This window comes from Sardina pilchardus, chromosome 21, assembly GCF_963854185.1.
Source record: "Sardina pilchardus chromosome 21, fSarPil1.1, whole genome shotgun sequence".
Taxonomy (NCBI): Eukaryota; Metazoa; Chordata; class Actinopteri; order Clupeiformes; family Clupeidae; genus Sardina; species Sardina pilchardus.
The window spans coordinates 25,073,116-25,087,445 of NC_085014.1; the positions used below are offsets into that span (position 1 = coordinate 25,073,116).

At 39.9% G+C, this 14,330-nt stretch overlaps 1 long non-coding RNA gene across 1 annotated transcript; it reads right to left on the bottom strand.

Annotated features, from left to right (window-relative positions):
* Positions 1-4,766: 4,766 nt before the first annotated feature.
* Positions 4,767-6,214, bottom strand: LOC134069228 (uncharacterized). The gene is made up of 2 exons (XR_009936791.1): positions 6,129-6,214; positions 4,767-5,351 (listed from the first exon to the last, which is right to left on the bottom strand). It is a non-coding gene; the product is annotated as an uncharacterized LOC134069228 (long non-coding RNA).
* Positions 6,215-14,330: the final 8,116 nt, after the last annotated feature.

Here is a 14,330-nt window from a genome sequence, read left to right on the forward strand (position 1 = left end):
CCAGTCAACAGAGTAGACCCTATTTAATGTATTGATGATATCATGACTGTAGCCACCTATTTTCTATAATTATCAATGCAGCCATTGACTGTTTTGTATTTTGTATTTCCTGTGAAATCATATTTCTACCAGGTAATGCAAAGTGTAAATGCAATCCAATATACACAAATATTATCAAGAAAATCATTCATGTATTATCGTGAGGTATTATTATTATTATTAGACAAGGCTTTAAGAAAACTGAATTAGCCCTATGAGTTGAAGTAAAAGCTGTAAGAAAGCATGCAGTTGCTCTCAGAGGGCCTATATACTTGCCCTCCCTGCCCTTAATTGCTTGCAGACTGGAAAAAAAAAGGATGTCTGCACAAGCTAATTCAACAGTGGCCAAACTTACTTGTGCTTGTTAGTGATGAAAGAGCATGGCTAAGGCCAGATGATGAGTGCTGCAGTCTCTTTAATAACTGGGGTTCACTCTCTGAATCTTTGTTTAGAATATGGGCAACAATGAACAGTCTCATGTGAAATCCAAAAGAAGCCATGTAAGTCATGCTCTATGGTTCAAAGGTCTGTCTGCTTCTTTTTTTACTTGGTCTCGGGGTATGCTGTGTCCCGCTGAAGGGATCTGCACGAGTCATGAATGAGAACAGCTAAAAAAATCAGACAAAAATAATAACCAGTCAAACAAACAAATCATTTGTGTTACATGGGCCATGGCAATACCAGTGAGAACAAAATTAGGACTAAACATAAAACAATTATCTCCAAAAATTAACAATGAAGTGATGACACCTGCTGTTATCATACTATTGGTGCTTGATGAAGGGTTCCAGGGTTGTTCTAGATAGAACATAGCCTATGTCTAATAAGAATAAACATACTCATAAAACAATGTGTGGTCTTTGCACCAAGGGCTCTCATTTGAATAGCAAGGCACTGGTGCACACATGCAACAGCAGTCAGATACGCAACCGCCGTGCAATAGCATGGGGAGGGATCAATATGGAAATCAAAGGAGGAGTTTGTGTTCCTGCGCATATAGGGTGGAACAGGAATGTAAAAGGGTGGGAGGGGTGCATGGTACATTCATTTTTTTTGGGTATGCTAAATTTGTGTTCTCTGAGTCTATCAAAGGATATGAAATTGCAAAATGAGAATAAATCCTGCTTTGGCAAAAGAGACTTGAGGTGGCTCAGGATTAGTCAGATATTGGACACATGCATAATATGAAAATGTGAAGTTGTCTGTGTGAAATAATTTCAATTTTATGCTGGATTCATAGCAGACAAAATAAGTTCAAATCATTACAGTAGTCATCTTTTATAATAGTTGAACAACAGAGACATCGCCCATGCAATTGACAAGCAATAGCATCATATTAACACCACACAGCATTCCCTTCAACTCTGTAGGCCCAAACATTGTCACAGGGTGATAGATGTAACATTTGGGAGCACTTACATTCTTGCTGCAACAAGACATTGGAAGTGCACATTACAATCAACAAACTATTTTATGAGTTGTTTGCTGTGCTCTGCCGCAAGGAACACCAACATTCTTGCCCAGACACACCCTGCTCTCACTAAAATTATGTGTAGGCTATGACAGGGCAGACAGGTTGTGAAATGAATGACAATACTTTTGGGTGGACTGTGAGTGTCCTGACTTGGACTGGCCACATGTTCTAATAAGATTTTGTTTATTTGTTTAAAATTAGTCATGATTTTTTGCAATGTAGGCTTGTTCTTCTGTAAGCCTAGCCTACAGTTACACCCGGTCTAAATAACTAAGCTATGTGCTAGCTAAGCTATGTGCAACAGGAAGTAGCTAATTATAATATTCTGCAGTGATGATTCTGCAGTGAAGACATTGTCTGAACAATCTTTATAATCATTAGCAGCTAATATTATTTTAGGTTTACTCACAAAAAACAAAACAATACTTGGCCTACTCACTGGTCATGTTGTGGGTTTAAAGGTCAAGGGAAGGGTAGCGCGGGAAGAGATGACGCCAGATGACGAGTTTGTTGTTGATGTGGACCCAAGAATGGATGGAAAATAACAGAGTGAGTCTTTGGACTGTGGAGCAAAAACGACTATCAAACGACGAAAGTCACAAAACCAAACTAATAAGTTACTAACTTACTGATAAGGTGCAGGGTACGTTTACAGATGGAATATGTCTAGTTCTACATTGGCCCAATAATAATGAGGTCTTACCTTTAGATTCCTCCGCACATAGGCTAGCAGCTACATGCTAGTTAGCTGTCTGCAAAAATGGACGTCTGATCGTTTTCGTGGACATTGTTTGTGGACATCGAATTGGCAGTTGTCGGTGAAGATGACAGTAGGCTAAAAGAGAGAGAGAGACACACATGGACGCATAGACCTGGACACCTACCTGAATAGAGTTGATTCACTACGTGGTGCTACTGTTTGCTGACATACCAGACTGTAAGTTCGCCATTTTTGCTTCCCTTTTTAAAAGTGTAACTTTACATGAATTACTGTAGCTCTCCATGTTTGTTCAACATTAAAGTGTGGATGCTAACGTCACATCGTTAACATTTCAAGTCGGTGCTTAATTGTAGGCCAGGGGTTTTACATGGTTGTGCGCGCCATGACTCGTTGTTGTTGGTTCTAGGCTACAGTAGGCGCCAGAATGTGAATCTGTATCTGTTTACTGTACCAATCAAGGGTGAGTTACAATCAATAGCCAAGACGTAGGCCTAAGTTGAACATCTACTCACGGTGACCTGCAACGTAATGGGGCTGAAGCGATGATCTCCAATAGACTACATCCAGTAATGTATGGGATATGTGGCCAACTAGCCAAATGTAATCATCGACTTGAGTCAGCCAATTACTCGTGTTGTCATTTGATGTACTACTAAATATCTGATCACCTGGGATCACAACAGTCTCTGACCATATCTGACCTTACACGATGATAATCCCTCTATTTTTTAAACTTGGTGGCAATAATGTAACAATTGAGTGCACCAATTCAAGGCTTGGTATGGTGGAATAGGCTGCCTTAAATGTACGGTGTGGCCTGTATGGCAGGAGAAGAGTTATTCATTTGTGCCACCTACGTCACTATCAAGTAGAACGCCGCCATATTTACGACCGATTTCGCCCAATATGACTGCCCACACTGCCCGTTTGAATGGAAGAGAAAGACAGATAGATCTAGAGAAATGTTCAATTTTAGGCTCCTATCTTTATTTGTTACCCCCAGTTTTCCTTTATCCCTTATTGTCTGCCCCAAGTTTGTTCCAATTGGCTTTCCATATCATACATTTATCTAGTTAACCCCTCTTACAGTGGTGTTAATTAGGCTATTTTAAGATAAGGTGATGATGTTCGGGACCGCCCAAACCGGGAAGATAATCCCAAAAATGTGGGATAAAAACTGGGACATTTTCAGGTTGACTCAATCCGATTTAAATACATATAAGTTTTGTCTTCAAAAAACGGGGGGGCTAGGTAGTTTTACTGTATTTTTCCCGGGGACGGGCAACCAAAACCGGGGGCTGTAGGCTACAGGAAACCGGAGACTGCACCGATGCATCAGCATGGGAATAGCCTATGTAGGCCTAGGCTATAATAAAAACATGATTTTAGTGGTAGTTTACTGACTAGGTAACGTTAGTTAAGTGGCCAACAGCTAGCAATCTCATGTTAGTGCCCCATACAATTGAATAAATAGCCGCAAAGAGGCATTCTCCCTCTCACGCAATTGCGTTTTTAAAATCGAAACTGGGTTTTGCTGAAGTAGCCGGCTACAGGCAGGTTTTATTACATAAAACCAAGCAACACGGTGTAACCTTAATTTGCTGTTTATTGCTCTGTCTGAAGCACAAAATATAAAAATAGCAATCAGACATGCATCACGCAAGACGCATCGATTTCTGTACGTAGCCTATATCATTCACACCGATATGGAGCCACAACCGCACGCTCTGCAAACTAGCTAACTCTAACCAACTAACATTGGCAAGATATAAAAACAACGTAGCCAATGTATATAATGAGCACAATACAAGTAGATAGACTACATTACAGAAAAAGCACAAACTACAACTCTACTAGATCATTTTGATGACACCATACCTCTGCCTCAGGACTGTCGCAGCACCCTCTGGGCTACATGAAAACTAGTAAGGGGTCCTCCGCAGCGTGGGAACCAACTCTTTCCACACCCAATAGCCTACTATTTACTGTACCCAGAGGAGTATGAAACAGTTTTTCACCATGCAACATTGTACAGAACATGCAGGGAATAAGGAGAAATCCAGGGAAGCTTAATCAACCCTGCTACAATAGCAAGTTAGGTAGGCGTATTTGCCTTTAACGACAGGAGCAAGCTTACCACAACAGCTGTCACATTATAACAGAGGTGAATTCCACCACAACACACCTCTAGTGTTCAAATACACTCATTCACAGGCATAATTTCATACTACTTTGAGTAACTTCACCATCTGTAATAGTGTCTTCTGCAACATTTAAATAATAAAATTAAAACTGATTCAGTGACCTTTCAGCACCTGATAAGGTAAAATGTACCACTTGACACGATGACATTGAGCACCACAAATAAGAAAATAAAGACAGATTTTGAGAGTACAACTTACTCTTATGCAGAAACTATGCAACACTGTTAGGTTTGTAGGTTCACCAAAATAACATTTAACATCTATGACTACAAAACAGTACTAACTAATTTAGAAATTATTTTACACCAATAGATTTAGACAACTCAACTCATGGTTCAACATATTTTATTTAAGACCTGTCAAGACAGTGTCAAACAAAGCATTACAATGTTTGGATCCACAATCCAGTTTGAAAGATCCAAAAGATGACATGTGAATACATCGTGCCAATCATGTGATGTGTTGGGGATACACTGGACCAATCATGTGTTGTGATCTCACTGCTGTTCCTTAGGTGGCCATAAGATTAGATCTGAGAATTTGAAAAACATTACATCTAATGTGCTAATGAACACTATGATGACCGTGAATTTAGATATTCCAAAAAAGTGAGCAAAAAAGTATTCATTCAAGGACTGTTCCTCATCCCTGGCCCTTAACTCATGAGCCACACACACTCACTTTCCAGTGCTGACATCTCCGATGCCAGGTCTTTTCATAGTTGTGGTCACTGTGATGGTCAGTAGAAATAGTAGCCTCTTCATGCTCCTCCACATTGGTGGTTGAACAGCCAGTGAGATTGTTGCAAGTCACGCATTTTGTGCTTCATTGGCTGAATGTTGTTTGTCCTTCTCCCTCCCCGAGGTGTGTGCAAAAAGACTGCGCACAAAACTGGAGTCCAAAGCAGTCGCTCCTAAAAAGTCAGGGCAGAGTCAAATAAAACACGACATGTGTGAGACATTACATTGTCCAACCTGAGTAAATATATTTCTCTTAGAACCTAGCCTAACATAAATCCTCAAATTATGGCCAGGGTCTTTTAAGTAGAGGCTGCGCAACGCACAGACCTTTATTTGGGGCAGGCTTTGTTCAAAACGACCACGGCTATTATCCGAGGCTCAGCTATAAATAAAGTATGTATAATATGAGGATTTACGATGTAGGTGTTAATAAGGGACAGATACAGAAATTAGGAAGTTAACTACTGGGTTTAGCCACAGACAGTAAAAGATAGGGATAGCATAATAGCCTAATTACGTTATGGTTACGGTATTTAGCAGACGCCCATACAAATAACAACGATACAGTGGGCTATAAGCTAATTAACAGTAACAATTTCAAAGTTGATGATACTACGTTAATGACAATAGAATAATCCGACTTCAGCATTTGTGTTCATGTGAAATATAGGTTTTAGTAGGCTATCAAATGGAATAAGACATTGCAAGATTGCAATTTCAATGTGCTAACGTTAAAATGTAGATACCATACCAACTAGCAGCTACCATCTACTAGCAGCTAATACAAACGCATTGCATAAGATATTATATCATGCGTGATGTTTACAAAACGTGTGAACCTCATGAACTTGACTGATTAATATAGTCAATCAAGTTTTGTAAGTGTTGTCCAAACGTGTCTCTTGTTGTTGTTAGCCCTAGATGCTACTAAGTTGAGAAGGCTTGCTTACCTGACACGAATGTGTTCATTGCAGGGTGTGAATCGTGGTTATCCAAACATCTCTTCGAATGGCAGCTACTTCTTTCTTCTTTCTTTTGGTATAGCGTGCTAACGTTAGCATAACATACCAGTTCAAGGTTCCTCAACTGCACAACACATAGCTAACATGACTGTGTGACCTTAACCTGTTGAACTTGTTAGCAGCTAATCATTTCCCTCGAGCCGCTGGCTCCGTGGTCGCTCCGTGGTCACACTTTTTCTTCGGTTTTCTCAGTTTAAATACAACGCGAAATGAATTTCCAAATCTCCACTTTTGCCCGACTTTTGTTTATAAATAATCGTATTCAGAGGCGAAATCGCCGTTTGCGTGTAAAACGAAGGGAACAAACGAAGGGAAAAGTTTCTATTATTTAAGATATCCATGTATAAGTGAATGGCGCCGCCTAGTGAGCGACTCGAATCGGTCGGCAAGATGGCGGCGCAAAGTTACTGTGACGTCAGGTGGCACAAACGAATAGTCTTTATTGGCCTAGTAGTCCTGTGTCTGTGTCCTGCCCACACGGTGCATGATGGGAATTCCGTCATCAAGGCGGCATGCAGGGGGTGTCGTGTGCCTCCCAACAATTGTGGTCTTGTGACGCACTGTTTCGAGGCACAGAAATGTCCATGGAGGAGCATGCCAACTCCTTTAGTCTAAACTTACTTTAATACATATTCTTCTTTAACTACCACATATGACATGTATAGGTATGGAAAGAGACGCTTGGTATCAGGGCTCTAAATTAACACCCGCCAACCCGCCAAATGCGGGTAAAAATTAATTTGTAACAATACACTCAACTCAAGATTCAGTGCAATTTACAATTTACAATTTTACTGTTACCATTCATCGTACTAATGTTTGAAGTCGAATAAGTGGAATCAAAAGCATATTATGCCTTTTGTCGTGGGGTGGGGGGCTGAACAGCCCTTAGAACTTGTGTGCCACTAGATTGATTAGTTTATGGCTATTTGCTTTCAGTAACAAGACTTGGTTAGGTCAGAATGCTTTATTAACCTTATTTATCACTTTATTGAATGACCCAGTGGAATCATTCAAAACATCCAATTCGCATTTCTGGAAAAGAAATGGGTTTCAATATTGTCGTCAAAGTAATTAACAGCACAATTGGCTTAGATATGATATTCATCAACTGCTACCCACCAAAAACAGAAGTATAAAACCTGTTTTGGAAAAACTGGTAATTCAGTGGCTTTCCCCAGAAAGGTGCATCTTGAAGGGATGGGCTAAAATGATGGTTGATGTCTAGCTTGTTTACTTGGAGTAGTGGTAAACTACCATCTGAAGGAGATACTGAAAAGATGGCTGAGATATTTTGATAAATTACTATTATCTGGAGCATTTTAGTTTTCACGAAAACATGAAATGGCTAAATTGGAGAAAGCTCTCCAAACTTTCAATGTATTTTTTACCTTGTTTACCCTGACCCTCTTTGCTCACCCACTTGCTTGCTCTCTCCCTTGCACACACACACACACACACACACACACACACACACACACACACACACTTTCTGGATGCAGTCAATTAATTCAATTTTCACAATCCCACAGCTACCCTCTTCAGTGTCCCTTGTCGGACACCTTAATATTATTCAGATCTTTTAGCTGATACCTGATAGGTGGTATGAAAGTCAATGATATTTTGGGGAGGAATGATTACAATTAAAACTCGGCAGGCAGGCACAGGAGATAATGATTGCTTAAATAAAAAGTTATCTCTGCCAATTACTCCAAGCTTGCTTATCAGGGATAATATGACCAGAATGCTGTGCAGAATGTTGATTAGATGGTGACACTTTTCTTGGCTCTCCTTGCCTTGTCCTTCTCATGTCTGGCAAACATGTAAACAAGACACATACAGCACATCTCCAAGAGACATTCTTTTATAGCCTTTCAATATCCACATTTTCTGTGAGTGCTATCCAAGTGAAATCTGAAATCCATTTATGTCTTCTCATATGTTTTGTTTTGGTAACTGCAAAGCAAAGTTATATACCCAAAGTTGGTATGATTAAAAAAACAACAACAAAAAACCCCAAAAACAGACACACAGCACAATACACAAAACCAAGCCTAGGATGATGATGATGATTTCACTCATCCAAGTGAATGCCAAGTGGACAGTTTGCGCTAGATTGGTGAGGTATTTTCTCTTAATTGGCATGTTGACCCAAATTAAATATCACCATACCCAGTGCATGAAAATAAGGACAAGGTCCATTTCCAAATGTACAGTGAGCACCCGCAGCTCAGCACAAAGGAGGTAATATCATTTATCAGGCTGTCTGGAGATGCCAGGGGACTGCTGAAGTTTACTACCCAGTAACAATTACTCATGGGACTTCACACACCTGCTGGGCCCCAGATGTGCTCCCTCATGTTTCTTACTGCTACGGCCTCTGGAGCTCTCCCTCAGGGTTTAGGCATCAGCATTCAGACGCAGGAAGGAGCTAGAGATCTACTGTGCCTATTTATGAATGGTAGTTGTGTTATTTATGTTGTGAAGCCCTGGTATTTTTTTATTTTTTTTTTGTCGTGAGATATCAGCCACTGAGGGACCATAAGCGTTATGTGTTGTTTTGTGAATATGCTTATGTCATGTGGAATGAAAAAATGTGAGCTAAGTTTATAGTCCAGATTTGATAAGGCGGTAAGCAATCAATTTGCAGAGAGGATCCTGTGGCGTTTGGCAGTAAATCTTTCAGTTGTGGTGTTTTAGATTTTATAAAGCTTAGATTTAATTCATGCATTTGTATTTTGTTTGCTGTGATACTGCAATAGCTTTGCTGTAGTTTAGTTTCATATTGCTTTAATATGATCAACATGTGAATTTCACACTAGATGATCATTTTAAATCTTGTCTTAAAACAATGCACATTAATCTTAGTTTGTCCTTCTGTTGAATAAAACAAAAACATGCGTTTGCCAGCAATTAAGCATGTAATCATTAATTTAGGGTTGATGCAGACAAAATATAAAGGCCTCACTGTGCTTTTGTGACATCTACTGTAGCTTTTGTACTGTATTTTCAGACTAAAGGAATGACCAGGGATCGTTGCACTTGTTTGGTGTACGACACACATTTGGAAGTCATCAAGATGACAAAAAACAAGATATAGGTTATCTGAGGTCACTGCCCCAAACAGTGTGTGCTTGTTTTTGATTTAAAGTATAAAGTAGTTAGAATTTGTGAAAAGTGAATTTTGAAATATGGATAAAAAAAATTCACCCATATTAAACATAGTATATCTCTGGTTAGTGTTTCCATGTACTTTTACCACTGCTGCTCCAGGCTTATTTGAGTAGAAATGTGTGATTTTTCTCCCCGAGATCCACATGACGCCCCTCAGGCATCTGTTCATGTCTTTCTTTATAAGCCAGTTGAAATAGTAGGGTTTCTTTCAAGGGCACATAAGTTGTCCTGTGTCCCACAAAAAATATCAGCAAACAAAACTGCAGGCCTTGTTTGGAAGCAGATGGTTTCTCGGCTGCTCCTTTTTTGTTGCATATGTGTGAAGTGAGGGAACTCTCAACTTCTTTTGATTGAGGTTTACAAAAGAGAACCACCCCTGCGAGGCATTTGACTTGCATCTCACTTTGTATTTGATGTTGTACTGTAAGCTTGCCATGGACAGACAGGATCAGATAGACCATGCCCAAGGTGAAATGATTTCTGAGTAGAAATTCAGTATAAACAGAGCAGTGTAATGATAATGATCAGGGGGATCGAAGATGTAGTCGGCAATGCTTCCTGCTTGTGCCTGTCTCATGTAGAGGACATGGCTTGTGTGGGATGCCATTTGCGGGTTAGTATCCTAATGTTCGATCTCTGGAGTTTAAGAAGATGCTAGGGAGGAAACAACCCGGACCTGTCATTTACTACGGATGTTGCCCGCAGCGACCCACAGGCTCTTCATGTGCAAGACAGACATTTTTGCCCAGGGGCCATTTTCTTTTCCTGATACGTTCCTCCATTCTCTGCTACATGATCTGAAGCCTGATGTCATTACCTTTACTCTAGTAGGTCTAACACTTTAGCTTTTTCCATGTTTGACACAGTTGATGACACATCTCCGACTCAAATTTTCATTTTAGACAGGCTCTTTCATTGTAGCCGTATATGCACAGACTTTTATTTGAAGATGGGGATTCTTTCACCTCAGATATTAATTTTGCTTGGTGTCTGCTACTCCGACAGAAAGTTGACCCTCCAGTAGCTTCCAGAATCAAATTAATCTGGCTACATCAATGCTTTCCATTTTCTCTCCTACAATAGATGTGAGCTGCGCATCATGTGGAAATTTTGTATGGCTTTTGGCCATTTAAACAAATTAAGATGGACAAACTGGAAATAACAATCCGTTTTGAAGACACTTTATGTTTTGCCCAGATCCTTCACCCTGTTAATTGGTGGGTACCCTGGCAGGCCCCTCAAAAAAGGCCTTTTTTTGTGACATGTCAAGATTTGAAGTGACGCTCAAAGCCAGTAAAGCGTAGAACTGAGTCTGCACCATCTATTTTAATGAACCACCTGGAAATATATGTCAAGAGTGGAAATGATTTCCCCACTTTAATATGTGTTACACGTCTGCATGCCCAAATTTAGTTCAATCTGAATTTGTAAATTACACCATATTTACACAAATTATGCCTGAACACAGCATGAATCCATAATTATTTTCCTCCAGTGCATAACAGAATTGCACACCAAATTTCTGCAGTCATGTTGAGAATATCAGGGCAGTTATAGGTGTTCAGCCATGCTGATCTTTTTTGGGACAAATACGCTTCAAACTAGTGTTTCTCATTTCAGGGAGAGCTCAGGAGACCGGTAATAAGTCCGTTTTAGTGTCTGCCGGGGTAGGTAGGCATGTTGCCTCTAACAGTGTAACTGTAACTCACAATCACACTTAGGGACCTAGTTTGAACTCGGATATGGCTGGCGGAAAGGCCATTGTGTGTGCTCTGTAGCGTAACGAAGAAAAAAGGACATGCTTCAAAGAGGGTGGTAAAGGTTAATCGTTCGAGGTATGTTGCATGATTATTGATATTCAGTTATTCGATAATGCACAGAATCATGGTAGAAGTTGTACTACCACGGTAACATAGCAAAGGAGTTCTGCTACCATGGTAATTCAGGTAGAATGTTGCAGTCACAATACACAGTGGATCTGAGACATTAATGCGCCGTCTTCAATACGTTATATAAAACTGAACGCAGTATGTAGCCTACACAATGCACACAGATGTATGGGAGACCACTGCATTTGCAGCCTATAATGCAGGACCAATTTTGCATTGTGCTAGACTCATTGCCATTGATTAAAAATTATTTTCTCAAATATTTTAGATAGAGCAGGGAGTAGACTGATAGGCCTGCAATTAGATCCAGTGAAATCAGCCCTGGCGTCTTTTGGCAAGGGTATAATTTTAGACTCTTTCCATAGCTCTGGAAAAGTGCCACTAAGTATACATCTGTTAAAAATATGGCATATTGGTTCACAGAGTAGTCCCGCAGCCATTTTTAAAAACTTTCCATCAAGGTTATCAATTCCAGGAGATGCATCATTAGAAATTGAAATGAGCATTTTCTCAACTATTTCTGGGTTCACGGTGTCAATGTAAAATTACAAGAGTTAGTTAGTTGCAAAAACATAAGTCTAGTGGTACCACTACATTAGTGGAAATGTAATGTAGTGGTATAGAACAATAATGTTACTTGTGAAATGGAAAAAAAAGTTCTGTTGCATTGAGAGCTCAACGTGTTGTATCTGTAAGGATGACAGCTGCTGGTATTGGAGGGTGTGTGTGTCTGGGTTCCATATTTTTGACCTACGATACGAGATTATTGATTTTTGCATTGTGATTTCGGTTGTGGTGTGGTGTTGTGGTGCAGCCTTAAAGGGATAATCCGGAGTGAAATGCACTTTAGATCAATTTTTCGGACTATTGGGAGTACATACGTTGAGTTGACACCAAAATCATGTCATTCGGATGTATTTTGAGAAAGTTCGAGTTCACCGTTTTTAGCCAAAACTCGTTAGCCTGGAAGTGACCGGGGCAGGTCCTTTCGCCACTACAAAACGCTATTTTAATACCTCTTCTACTGTTCCAAACAACGCTACACTTACGTGGTAGTGAGTATAGGGTCCCTAAAGCCAAACCGAAGTATCCCCACGTCTTTATGTGGTCGGATAGAGAGTCCAGAATGAATTTAATCGAGTCAGTACCTTCCGGAAATGTCACTGTGGCAGCTGCGCAACGCTTCAACAACACTTTACTAACATTTCCGGAAAGGTACTGACTCGATTAAATTCATTCTGGACTCTCTATCCGACCACATAAAGACGTGAGGATACTTCGGTTTGGCTTTAGGGACCCTCTACTCACTACCACGTAAGTGTAGCGTTGTTTGGAACAGTAGAAGAGGTATAAAAATAGCGTTTTGTAGTGGCGAAAGGACCTGCCCCGGTCACTTACAGGCTAACGAGTTTTGGCTAAAAACGGTGAACTCGAACTTTCTCAAAATACATCCGAATGACATGATTTTGGTGTCAACTCAACGTATGTACTCCCAATAGTCCGAAAAATTGATCTAAAGTGAATTTCACTCCGGATTATCCCTTTAAGACCAAACGAATGCTGGCATGCTATGTGTCTTAGCCTTTTCTATTGTTCGTTTTGGAAGGAATTGTTGGAACATTCTTTATAAAGTTGAATTTCAAGGTTGCTTCACTAGCATGAATTGGCAATATGGTCAAACAATAATTTATAACACCTATAATGGCCGGGTTTCCCAGATCCGTTAAGAAGCTCTTAAGTGCTAAGAACTTCTTAGGAGCGCTCTAAGAACGTTCTAAGAACGCTCCTAAGAAGTTCTTAGCACTTAAGAGCTTCTTAACGAATCTGGGAAACCCGGCCAATGGCAGTATTAAGGACACAGATAGCAACTTCAAATGTAGTTGAAAAGAGGATTTTTTGACTCATTGAGTATGTTTTTGTGGAGAAGTAAGATGCTCTATTTCTTTGAGATCAGTGATTACTAGACATATTGATCTTGCACAATATCTGATTATTTGATAACAGACATTCTGATCATTACACAATTGCATTACTATCTGAAATAATATTATCCAAATGAGTCACAAACCTACCTGGATTTCCAGTCCTAAGACATTTGTGCCTTTATTTTGCTACTGTATGTATTGTTTTGTCCTGTCATCCACACTGCTTTGCTCATCTCTAAGTCATTGACATTCTCAGATGAATAACTCATTACCTCAATCAAGCAGGTGTTCTCTCTACATCTCTACGTCTCATCTTCGGTGAATCCAGAGCAAATTAAATACTGTAATCAGTTAAAAGCCCTGATATCTCTAGGTGGCCACTCTGGACATAAGATTGTAACCATGCAAAGGAATAACTTGGTTTCAGTGAATGCTGGTTGTTTTCCAGGTTTGTAATTAAATCAAGAGGACTTGATACAAAATATCAGTACAAGTCTTCACAAGCGGAGATATGAAAAGTTTAACCACAGATTGATTGGTTCTGGATTTAAGTGTGGGGTGATTAAGCACTTATGGATTAATATCATGCACTAGATTAATACGGATCCAGACAAACATGATGTTGAGAATGGCAAAAACTGAAGAGGCAAAATCAGTCATAATTAAAAAGATGTTCTCTCACAATGCAAACCTGGAATTTGGCTGCACATGCCTGTGTAGCAATCCCCCCCCCTGCCCCCCTTATATGCCTTTCCACTGCAGCTTTTCATGGTGATGGTGCTTACATACCCAGAAGCATGTATTCATCATCTTGTATCATACAGTATGCTTGGCCAATATTTGTTATGTATATAAAAAAGAAACTTTGACATTTAGAGATGTATAGAGCTGTTGTGTACTTGGAACCTAAATACATAGGAGTGGTAATACCTAACGTTTTAATAGGTTGGCTTTTCTATTGACTTTCTAGCACTTCGACCATGACCACTAGTCTTTGTTGATATAACTCTTTTGTTTCCCAGTCTGTGTTTGACTGCAGTTGAACTTCCTGAGGTTGATACTTTGTTGTTTAAGCCTTGAGTAACAGTGTAAGCTGTGACCTGTGACCCTTTGGCCAGACGTCAGTAAAGACGCAGACAAGT